General features: G+C 37.5%; 1 long non-coding RNA gene across 1 annotated transcript; it reads right to left on the bottom strand.

The window, feature by feature from the left end:
• Nucleotides 1-3610: 3610 nt before the first annotated feature.
• Nucleotides 3611-12441, bottom strand: LOC109159490. The gene is made up of 3 exons (XR_002050586.1): nucleotides 12430-12441; nucleotides 5765-5773; nucleotides 3611-3716 (listed from the first exon to the last, which is right to left on the bottom strand). It is a non-coding gene; the product is annotated as an uncharacterized LOC109159490 (long non-coding RNA).
• Nucleotides 12442-13278: the final 837 nt, after the last annotated feature.

Raw genomic sequence — 13278 nt, forward strand, 5'->3', positions numbered from 1 at the left:
CTGCTGAGATTGGAGGGTTTGATTTGGACAGGTTGGATTGTGTCCCACGACTGGTTACTGACGAGGATAACGAACAGTTAATAGCGGTGCCAGAAGTGGGTGAAATAAAAGCTGTGGTAATGCAGATGAACTCTACGAGTGCGGCAGGGCCGGATGGGTTCTCGGGGGCCTTTTATAAAGCCTGCTGGGATATCATTCAGGATGATGTAGTCAGTATGGTTCGGAGTTACTTTGCGGGACGGGAATTCACCAGGGCTATCACGCACACATCCATTGTTCTTCTCCCGAAGAAGCCGAGCCCAGAAACCTTTGCAGATTACAGGCCTATCAGTTTGTGCAATTTCAGTAGCAAGTTGGTTACGAAGCTTATGGTGGTTCGGATGGCGACGGTTTTGCCCCGGGTGTTGTCCCCGCAGCAGAGTGGGTTTGTAGCTGGACGGTCCATCACGGACAATGTTTTGCTTGCGTCTGAAATGTGCCATGGTTTGAGTTTGCGGAACCGGGACATAGTGCTGAAGCTTGATATGGCTAAGGCATATGACCGGGTTTCGTGGTTTTTCCTGACTTCGGTGATGCGCCGCCTGGGTTTCAGTGAGATTTGGATAGATATGGTGTTCCGGGCGGTGTCGAATGTGTGGTATTCCGTGATCGTAAACGGGGTCAAGGAGGGTTTTTTCACTTCTACACGGGGCCTCAGGCAAGGGGATCCTTTGTCCCCGACCTTGTTTGTGATTGCAGCCGAGGTTTTATCTGTTTACCTTGCTCGGGTTTATGATGGAACCGCGGTGCCACGATTCACGCAGCCACCGGGGACACCACATATACACCACCTGGCTTATGCGGATGACGTGATTATTTTTAGTACAGCCAGGTCGGGAGCAATTCAGGAGGTAATTAACGCTTTGAAGGAGTATGAGGAGATATCCGGACAGTTGGTGAGCTTTCAGAAGAGTGCATTCTACGTGCATCCTCGTACTCCGGCCGGTGAGATTGATAGCATTCGCAGGGCAACAGGCTGTGTGCATAAACAGTTTCCCTTTACTTATCTGGGTTGCCCTGTGTATCTTGGGCGCAAGAAATGTATTTATTTTGCCTCCGTTGTGGATAAAGTCAAGGCTAAATGTTTAAGTTGGCAACGGCGGGTACTCTCGAAAGGAGGGAAGGCGATCTTGATTTCTTCAGTTCTGCAGGCCATTCCGTTGCACCTGTTCTCGGCCTGCGCACCCCCTAAGCAGGTAATCAGGGACCTGGAGAGATGTTATGCGAGTTTCTTCTGGAAACAATCGGGGGGAGCCCGGTATCATTGGAGTTCGTGGAAAACTCTGTCCCGTCCCAAAAAGGAGGGGGGAGTTGGTTTCCTGGACTTGGATCTCATGGTTAGGGCCGCCAGTGCGAAATTGTGGTGGAATTTTCGCACAGAGCATACACTTTGGTCAGACTTTATGAGGGCCAAGTATTGCAGTCGGGTTCACCCGGTTGCTAAGTTGGTCCAGACTACAGATTCGCACACCTGGAAGCGGATGTTGATGGTTCGTGATGAGGTCGAGGGGGTCCTGATTTGGCGGTTGTTCCAAGGCCGGGTTAATTTCTGGTGGGACAACTGGTCAGGTCTGGGCCCACTTGGTCGACTGTACCCATCTCGGGGAATCTCTTACTCCCGAGAGCTGCTTCTGGACTATGTGCGGGATGGTGAGCTTGATTTGTCTGGCCATGATGACTTGGCTTATGCGGGGGTTAATGCGGACTTGTCCCGAATGGGACAGGGGCCGCGTGACATCCCTCTTTGGACCGTGGCTTCTGATGGTATGTTTTCTTACTCCTCTGCGAAGGCCTTCCTTAGGCCTGCTATGCCCACTGCACCGGACCCTCTCTTAGCTAAATGTTGGCGCAAACACCTCCCATTTAAGGTGTCCTTCCTGGCTTGGAGAGTGTTCCGAGGGCGGCTTCCCACGGATGACATCCTGTCTCGTTTCGGTCATATGATTGTTTCGAGGTGTTGGTGTTGTCCAGCCCCTGGCCCCGAGTCTATTGATCACATATTTTATTCAGGGGAAACAGCAGGATCTGTTTGGAGATATGTTTTGGCGTCCCTCGGCCTCCAGTCGCGACATCGGAGTCTTAGGACATTGATTGCGAGTCGGGGCCGGGGTGGGGCGCGTAACCCTTTATTTTCCTTTGCTGTTAGCAGGTTGCCGTACTTGGTCTTGTGGGAGCTGTGGAAACACCGTAATGGGTGTATGCATGGACGGGATACCCCTAGCATTGCGCGAGTGATGCATGGGGTCGCAAAGGGGGTGGCGGAATGTCTGTTTAGGCGGTGGCCTATGCAACATATCCTGCCCTCTAACTGGAGGACGATTGTGGCATACCTGGAGGCACATGTGCCGAGGCGAGTTGTTAGGACGGTCAGGTGGTCGCCTCCCGCTGCTGGAGCTTTAAAGATTAACCTATCTCTTTCGGCAGCAGTGGAGGGGGCCGCGGCCGTGGTGCGCAATCAGGCGGGTGGCTTCTGTTATGGGGTTGCCTGGTCTGGGCGCGGGGAGCACGCTCGGGGCATGTTCCGGGTTCTGTTCTCGTGTCTGGAATGGTGCCTGGCCGGGGGCTATACAGAGATTGTTATGGAGTCCACGTGGGCGGAGCTATGTAGTTATGTTGATCTTTCCTTTCGCCCGCCGTGGTTTCTGGACGACGTCGTGTCCAGGCTCCGTTTCCTGTGTTCTTGTGGAGTAGTATCTGCTGTCTTGTGCCCGTCTAGGGCCAATCTACCTGCACGAACACTAGCCGAGTGGGTGGTTGATAAGCCGGGGGAGGCCATTTTTCGGGACCTTAATGATCTGCCACCTAGGGTACGCTCGTTGTTGATACACGATGACATCCCCTATGTGTTTTTTGAGATAGATGACCCCCCGTGATTCTGACCTGCTTGTACCTTGTACTTTATGTGTTGGAAAGAAGGAAAAAAGGAAAAAGAAAAAAAGAAAAAGAAAAAAGAAAAAAGTAAAAAAGAAAAGGGAAAGAAAAGGAAAGGAAAAAGAAATAAGGAAAAAGAAGAAAGAAAATAAATCAAAAGATATGAGTGGAAAAGAATTGGAGTGTTCAAAAGAATTGAGTGGTAAAATGAGGGTTTGGCAGGAAAAGAAAGAGCGGAGTTAGCTAAAAACAGAGAGTGTGTGAGGTGTTCTTGGGGGCTATGAGGTCCTGCTGGCCGGGACTGAGTCTCAACGTAAGGTGTTGGCGGTACAACATGGCACCCTAGTCTGGGCTGAACGGTGCACCAGGCAGGACTAATCAAATCCGTTGACCTGGTCAGGCTTGCTGCTGGCCAATAGTAGTCGAGTCCCTTCTGGACTCCGGGGGGGATGGGTCGCATATGGGGGGTTGCTGTTTGTTCGTGTCAGCCTGTTAATACCTATACACTCACCTGATGCGAAAGATGGAAATAGTTGGTCGAGGAAACAGGGTTTTGTTTGTTCATCTTGTTTCTATTTTGCAGGTATGTTTCTTTGGCCTCCGAGGCGTTTACTGGTCTACAGGCTTTTTTGGTTCCGCCTTTGCAGGCGTTTTTTGAAATAGACCAGGCCTCAACGTTGGTGCAAGCGGTAAGAAGTTGCATCCTGGCCCGGGCTGAACGGTGGCCGGGTAGGTGTTTCTCAAATCCGTTGGCATAGTCCAGGCTTGCTGCTGGCCCATAGTAGCTAATCCCGTTAGGGTTGGTTCTGGTTCGCGCTGGTGCTGATCGGGGTTCGATGCTATTGGCTGCCGTGTCATGATTGTCTATCTGTTGGCCTGTGATTGCCTGTAATCTTATGTAATGTTTTGTCTGAGGCCTGTGTGCCGACACTCTGTTTCATTACCATGTTGGTGTGAGTTGTTGCTTTCTACAGGGCAGCCAATAGCACTCCAGGAGATGGTGCGGTCATTGCTGATGGCCGTGAAGGCAGCTGGTTTGTACTTGCATTATTTTAGAGCAGCTGCGGTTCTTGCTTAGTGATAGAGCCTTGGTCTGGTGTTAGTTATCTAGCATGGGACTTGGGGCATGTATGTTATAGCCCCAGGGGCCTACTTTATGATTATCTCGTTTTATTTTCTAGTTTAGTTTTACTTAGTTTTATTTAGTGAGATTTTGATCGTCTGTGGCCTAATCCCTTGGACTTTGTACTGGCTTCGGCCTTTCGCTATTTTAATAAAGTATCCATTCTTAAAAAAAAAAAAAAAACAAAAAAAAAAAAAACCCTAAACCCTAAACCCTAAACCCAAACCCCAAACCCTAACCCCCAAACCCCAAACCCCAAACCCCAAACCCCAAACCCCCAAACCCCCAAACCCCTAACCCCTAACCCCAAACCCCAAACCCCAAACCCCAAACCCTAAATCCCAAACCCCAAACCCTAAACCCACAAAAACAAAAGTTGCTATTCAATTGAAAAGGATCATGAAAATTCAGCTAGCAATATAAACCCTATTGGGGCATTCTGTCTTTATATATTCCAAATAGTACTTATCCTCCAAAATAAAATATAGTTTATATCACCAAAAATAAATGTAATTTCATATCCCCCAAAATAAGTATAGATCTAATAATCTCAATATACTTAGGTTTTCAACATAATTTCAAGTTTCCACCAAATTCTGTAATAATATAAATAGGTACCACAAAAATATAAGTTTTCAAAACGTAACACATTTATACACCTCATAGGTCATACACTTCTAAACAAAAATATATTACCAACACATATACTTTACCATAATATTCAAATGTATACATACACATACACACACACACTAGGTTTGTAAATCATGAGTGAACACAAAATAGATACATTTTGCTATTTATCATACTTTCAATCCAAATACATTTTCAAAATAATTTAAGAATACAAATCAAATAAATATCACATTTTATAGAGCAAAGTAATTTGAACGAATATAGAAACTAACCTCAAATGCTAAATCTCACGAAAGCCAAAAGCCAACTCCAACTCTAAGCTCATCTACTAAGCTAATTACCTTGATAGAGAACCTGCAGATCAAACAAGTCTAGTTTACTTAATATTACTATTGTTATTATAGTGGCCATTACGAGAACATCATTAACACGACCCACTTCATCATATTATTTAATCGTTATCACCATTAATCATTGTCTCCATGAGTATCCTCATCACCAAACTATTTTAATTTCATTATCTTCATCCTAGTATTAGTAATGTCATCATCTTCATGCCAAACTCAAGTTCCTCTTCATCAAATGTCATTCTATTATTAATCCATAGTCATTATTAACATAATAACATCACCATCATTATTATCTTAATCACCATCAATATAATAATCCAATAATCATAGCATCTTCCTTAACACTAATAACCATCATTAGTTAATAACAAATCTTCATTAGCAACTAATCCCATCACCTTAGTCTTCATCATCGTCCATAATCACTATTATTAATCAATCAAAAGTGATTACACTAATTACCATCTTAATTCTCATCCAGCATTAAACTTCATTATTAACATAAACTCACCACCCAAATTTAATATTCTGACGTCATCATTTCCTTCACCATTCTTTCGTATATCCGTCATCCACAGCGCCAATCCATGCCACCGCCTACGCCGGACGAGTGAAAGGTCGACGGAGCCGAGCTACTGTGTTGGGTCTACCGCCGGAAAACCAAAGCTCGTCGGATGTTGCTGCTTCCTGGAGAAGGTCATCGCCCACTGCCACACCGTCGGACCACGCTACTGCCACCGGAAACTGATCTGCTCTGCCCTCGACGCCGCCTACTGCTTCGCCGGAGCTCGCCGAGGAAGGCCGCCGCTGCTGCGGCCGACTGAAAGAATAGAGGAGAGACGGAGGCTCCCGGACGTTCCAGCCGCCCTCAGCTCGCCGTAAGGAGTCAGAACTGAATGCTCCGTAGCTTCTTCGCGCCACTGGTTTGTCGCGTCTGTGCAATCTCGCTGGCCAGAAAAAGGAAAGCGGCTGATAACAGTGGTGGGTGGTCGCTGTTGGAGGCTGATGCTCGCTGCAGTCGAGGAAGAAGAAGGTGTCGATGGTGGTGGCGGCTGTTATCTTAGGAATAAAGAGAGACACCAACAGTATATATTTATATTCTAACAAAGCTAGGGTTTTGGGTCACAATTCATATTTATATTTTGTTAGATAATATATATCAAATTTACAATTTGAACTAAAATGTGAATTAGGATGATTTTCTGGCTCAAGCAAAAATTATTGGATTCAAAATTTTAAAATTATTTGGGTTTAAGAAAATTTGATACATAAAATATATATCTTGGCAAGCTCATAAAGATTTTGAATAGTAAAATTATAAGCTATAAAATAATTTATTTAAATTTAAGAGTGAAATAATTAATTTGAAAATATTCGAGCTAAAATATTTATAATTGAAATATAAATTTCATTTCTGAAATTATTTTTATTCAAATTTAAAATAATATGATTTAAAATATTTGAATGTCACAATACAGAATTTATGTTTATAAGGTATAAAATTATGTTCATAATACACTTACACATAAACACGATATAATAAAGACACATAATACACAAAATTTATATTCATAATGTACAGAATTTATATTCATAATGCACATAATTCATGATGCAATATAATATAGTATATGAGATGAGAATTCAAAATCAATTACAGTTACAGTAGATGAGATTACAGGAGTGTATATCTCAATATACCTCTAAACAATCTTATCTAATAGGATACAACCTCAGACTAATTATAGCACCACACATTAACTAACTATAGGTTATACAAGAATAATTACATTAATAATAATAATACTCACACACCCCCTCAAGCGGAAGGTTTGTGACAAACAACATTAAGCTTGTCCCGTAGTGCAGCAAACCTTGGACCTGGTAGCGGTTTGGTGAAGACATCGGCGAGCTGGCCCTTAGTTGATATGAAGTTCACCTTGAATTCCCTCATTGCAACCTTGTCTCGAACGAAGTGATAGTCGATCTCAACATGCTTCATTCTGGCGTGAAAAACCGATTAGCACACAGATACGTTGCCCCTAAGTTATCACACCATAAAGTAGACGGTTGATCAGTATGCAACCCCAGCTCACGTAATAAAGAAACAACCCAAGTAACCTCAGCAGCAACATCGGCTAGGGCTTTATATTATGCTTCTGTCGAGGAGCGAGCCGCAATACGCTGTTTCCGGGACAGCCATGAGATGAGATTGGACCCGAGGAAAACCGCATACCCACTTGTGCTCTTCCCTGTCAACCGGAAAACCGGCCCAGCCGGAGTCGGAATAGGCATGAATAGAAGCGGTGGGTGATGCACTCATGTGCAAGCCATAGTCAAGGGTCATTTTTTTTTAATAAAGACATTGTAGACACATGATTCTAAATTAAAAAAATGCATATGTATTATTAGAATTATCAAAAATAATAATTATTCATTACCAATAAATTAAATAAGAGAAATAATTTCATTAGTTATATTGTCTTTTATTTTTATCTAATATAAAAATTATTTAAATTCAAATTCATCAATTGATTATATTCGCTACATTGTCCCTACAATGTCTTTATTCAAAAAAAAAATATTCATTATCAATAAATTAATTAAGATGAATAACTTCATTAGTTATATTGTCTTTATTTTTCTCCAATGTAAAAATTATTTACATTCAAATTCATCAATTGATTATATTCACTACATTGTCTATTATTTTTTTTTGTGCACTATTTTTAAATTAAATATCAAAGTTATAATACAAAATAATGTTATATATTTATTTACCAAGTATATCTTATTAATACCATGAAAAAATTATATATATATATATATATATATATATATATATATATATATATATATATATATATATATATATATATAATTAACAAAGTCAATCATATTTCGATTCTGGGATCTTAAAATGGAATTATGGAAAATATGTTTAAAGAGGCTATGATGATATTTTTCTTCATCGGGCATTGAAGGTGACTCTTTTGCTGTTAGTAAATAAATGAAAAAAAGGTGAAGGAGGGTGAAAGAGATGCAAATATTGCAATTATCAAATTTTCATTTTATTCGACACTAGTTGGATGGAATAACAAACAGAGAATTATATTGAGTAAAAACACAAAAACCTAGACTACATTGAATCACCAAAATCGTTTAAGATGAAAAAAAAAAAAAAAAAAAAAAAACATAGAGAACCATTTTGAGTATTAAATATTTTATATTTTATACTAGATTGGGATTTAGGTTTTTATAAAACTACTTATTCAATTAGTCTATTTAATATTAATACAATGTCCAATTCATAATGGGATGCATGTACTTTCCACGTAGGTGCCAAATAATATGACACCTAAGCAATGTTACTGGTTAGTTCAACCAGTAATTAACTGGCAAAATATAAAAATTACATAAATTTTAAATGTTTAATGTTTTAATTACACATATTTTAAGTTTAATGTCTGAATTGTACAAAGTTAACAAGTTTAATTACATATTTGATACTTTTTCTTTTTATTCATAAATAATATAATAATAGATTATTAAAATATGAAATTATTAGTTTGTGACTTTTTTCTTATAGTTAAAGTCAATTAAAAATTAATGATTAAAATATATAATGATATAATACTTAAAATGTAATTGACCTATACAAATATATAATTATGAAACATAATGTTAGCAATTATAAAATATTAAATATATAATGTTTAATATATAATTATACAGTATATATGTTTAAAAGTATTATTAGGATAGTTAGGTGTGAAGTTGTGATGGGGTATTTTTATTTTTATTTTTTAGCAAAAATAAATTACTAAGAGCATAAAAAGGTCATATAATAAGCAAGAATGATAGACCCTTAGTCTTGCAGACTAAAGGAGACAGACCACCTTTTATAAAAAGATAGCCTAAAGTGAACTATGACATTCATACCAGATATAAGAAAACAGAGTCCACACTAAAACACTTGAAAGAATGAACTAAAAAAAGAATGAAACAATAAGCGCAAAGCTGCATGAGTAGCACGATCGCAAGTTTCTTTAATAACCTGAGCTCAAGTATTTTGCCCTGTCCTATTTACTTAAGGATTTATTGGGGATAGCATTCAATCAAGACTTTTAGGGGTCGTTTGGTTCACAGAATGTCAGATTACCTTACGGAATGTTAGATTACTGGGAATGTTAGACTCCTGTGTTTGGTTAAAATTGGGGTATGTAATATAATCATGTTTGATTTAGGGTTATCTTTTATCCACACACTATAATATCATTAACATATTTTCATATATTTTAATAAATAAATAAGATAATGGTATCATATGTAATTACATGATTTTAAAATAATAACTAAAATCTTGAACTTGAGAAACAAAATTATTTTATATGCTAACCTAACATAATAAAAATAAAAAATATATAATTACAAAAATAATTATGTGTGTGTGTGTGTGATAAACTAACATAACCAAGGTTATCTTACACTAGTATAGTCCCCGTGCGATGCACGGGATGGATATTGTTCAAGATAGTGTCCAAATGTGTGAATAATTGGTTACATTAGTGAAAAAAATTTTTGAAATTAACAAATAGAAACAATAATGACAATACGTTTATACAGAATATCCAAAAATATCGTTCAGTAGACAATTACAAATTATTGAAGATTTCATGGTATACTACGTTGGTTGTTGATGTTGCAGTTATCCTTGAGTCGTTGGCAATCAACATTTTAAGCCCACTTGAGTTGTTAACTCGAGATGCAGCAACGTACAATTGACCATGCACAAAAACCGGTTTTTTTAGTAGCAAACCTACATGTGACAGTGTTTGACCTTGACTTTTGTTAATAGTCATTGCATATGCTAACATTAGTGGGAATTGTCGCCGTTGAAACTTGAATGGTAATCTTGTGTCTGAGGGTGACATTGACATTCTGGGTATCAACACTTTTGCACCTTTGTTAGCACCATCTATTAATTCAGCTTCAATTACACGGTCTGCTAACTTGGTGATTACCAACCGCGTACCATTACACAATCCAACTGAGTGACCAATATTTCTTAATAACATTACTGGGGACCCAATTTTTATAGTCAATGCATAGTTTGGGATACCTGAAGCTCTAATGCGGTTCAAAAACTTAGGTGTGTGGACATCACCCATTATTCCACTACCTGCATCCGCTTTGCATATTGTGTCGCAACTAAAATAATTATAAAACTTTAAATTCCAAACATATAATAAATCTCTATCTCTATATTTATATAAACCCAAAGTATTTGATTAATGTAAAGTGCAATAGGACAGTTTATATATAATATAGATAATCCTATACTAATAATTTTAATCAGTTTTATAATATTATAAATATTATAAATATTAGTCCATTAAGTAAGCATAGTTTTAGGAAACAAATAGAAGCAGTATTGGGTCTTTGTTGACCTTATCTGCTGGAATCAAATTTGCGGTAGATTTTGTCTAGGAGGAGTGTTCTCATTTCATTCGCATCGCTCACGCTTTTCGCTTCTGCACCCATTTCTCTTGAATTCGTTCTATTTCTCCATTTGTTTTCCAGATCATGCTCTTTCTGAACCTAATCAGTTGTCGTTCCTATGTAATATACCTACATCCTCTCTAATTGAGTCAATTTTTACACTATTGTTCGAGTACCGATTTGGAAACCCTAGTCGGAGTTCGCGTTTCCTGGGAGATTTTGCAGCAGCGAAAAGCGAAGATGAAGTCTCACACCTATATTTGTAAGTTACTAATTCTGATTCTTCTTTTCTCCGATCTATAGCTTCAAAATTGAATTATAAGCTTGAATTTAGGATTTATTCTTTCTTTCGATTTTTTGGGTGAACTGATGTTAATTATTCGAAGATCTAAAACTCCAAATTTAGAGTTTCCAACTTTTGCATAGGTAATTTGTTATCAAATCTAAAATTGAAAATCTCTAATTTGAATTTTTAACTTTCGATCTAAACATGCAAATTAATGGTTTGGTAATTTTGTCCGACTTCAAGCTATTGTGTGTCTGACTTTGATATTTGTTGATTTTATTGCAGTTTCCTATGAATCGAAGCTATTGTTCTGTCTACACGGAAGGGTTTCTAATTTTCACAGAGAGCTTAGAAAAGAGATAAGTTTTCCTAATATTACAATTAAATATGTAATATTATATGATTGATTACATGCTTTTACTACCTATTTGATAGTGTATGTAATGCATTTGAAGGAGACATACCTTTTGTTTGACGACACTGTTTCTTCTTGGATCCAATCATGCATGATGATGTAATCTTCCTCATGTTCTGCAATAGAAATGCTTTACCTACTGTGTTTTTGATGGGATGAGTTTATTGTGTTCAGATCAGTGTTGTAAATCCAATATTGTTGTTATTGGTTGTGTATTTATAGAGAAGGTAAACTGCTTTGTCTTGAAAAACAAAATTGTAGGGCTTAATTATTCATGTTATCAAGTACACAGAGAACTTGAAAGGTTTTTTAAAGTGTTGTGAATTAATCCCAATTTGTAATATTGTTTTTTTGTTATTATTTTAATGAAGTTGAAAGGTTAATGTATGTTGTTATAGTTTTATTTATTTAGGTGGTGATACTGTTCACTTGGTAACTGAATGTATATTTTTGTGTCTTCTATGTCCTACTTCAACATGTTGTAAACTATTAGCCCGTGTAAGTAGTTTAAATTGCCTACTGATTGCCTCATTTGTAATTACGAAATGAACTTGTTTATACATATATTTTTTTTTAGAACATGTTGAAGTTAATTTAAGTATACTGTGATAGGAAAACTGTATACAATTAGTTTACAGGTCATGTTAGAGTTTAAAATGAAAGAGTGGCCAATTCATTTGAAAACTGGATTAAGATAAAATTTGAATAAGTATATATAAGTTTGACTTCATTTAAACTTATTAAAATCGGTTTTTGCATGGGATCTTGAATTCGATTTTTGAGCATGTCATGTTACTTTACTAATTTTCAAGTGTTTTGCAGTAATAATAGTTAGGACATTTGAATTTTATTTTTCTAATTTACCAGTTGTAACAATAAACTTGACAGGATGATCCAAAGTTGTGAGGGCGAAAGGGATACACATTGTGATATTTTTTTTCTGAAGGCAAAGCATGTAACATAAGTATAAATACAAATTTTATATATAATTTACTGTGCCTGTATGTTGTATTTTTTCTTTTTTTGAAGGAAAACATCTGTTATATGTGTTTTGGTGTTATTATGATTGTATTTGATTGCATTTGTTCTGAATGCCTATTTCCAATTAATAAGCATCTTCCAATAAATTTAAGTTTATAGAATATCACTTCATACATTACTTGTGATTAGAATACAAATCCTATAGTATTCTATATCTAAATAGAACTTCTGGAGTTTATTATAGATCTCCTAAACTATTCTCTAACAATCTATAATCTTCTTGTTTGATCTTCATGCATAACATATGTTCCTTGAAATTGATTGGTCCACTCTTCTTGCAATGCATGGATCATTTGATAATTGTGTTTAGTTGCTATATTTGTATTCCAACAGCCTGCAAAACTATAAATATAAAGACAACAACAGTAATGACATAAAATCATATATTATGGGTAGTTATAGGTTGTTTTCTACATTTTTGTCTTACAAAAATGCAACCCAATTGCTCTTATCCCTGTTAAGACCTGTCATTTGATTATTGTGATAGGCTATTGTAAGAATAGTGATAGGCTATTGTAGGAATAGTGGTGAAGTCCTGCAAATTAGTCACAAATAGCATAGAAAGCAGGCATTCACTACATAATTGAAAAATTTCCCAAGTTTAACAAAAAAGCAAATAATTAAAAATGGATAGAAATGTCTAACTGGTCTCATCTACATAGGGCAAACAACTTAGCCCAAAATACTCAACAACCATTATCCAATTGTTTAAATTTAACAGACCCCGACTACTATTTCAAGGTTCCTTCAATTTCTCTAATTTCACAACCACCTCCTTAGTTTTTTTGGAGCTTTGGGTACTTGAAAATTCATCCATCAATGACCTTTTAACTGCCCCTGCTTCATAGCCATCACCAGTGAGGTTCTGAGAAATAGCCTGGAGAGGACTCTCGGCTTCATTGACATCCAACTCATCCTACACCAAAAAAATGATTTTATGGGCCAGGTATACAAACACTGAGACCCAGAGTTAACACCCATACAACCATATTTATGAGTTCTAAATACCTCGTCC

The sequence above is a fragment of the Ipomoea nil genome, unplaced genomic scaffold (assembly GCF_001879475.1).
Source record: "Ipomoea nil cultivar Tokyo-kokei standard unplaced genomic scaffold, Asagao_1.1 scaffold0302, whole genome shotgun sequence".
Lineage (NCBI taxonomy): Eukaryota > Viridiplantae > Streptophyta > Magnoliopsida > Solanales > Convolvulaceae > Ipomoea > Ipomoea nil.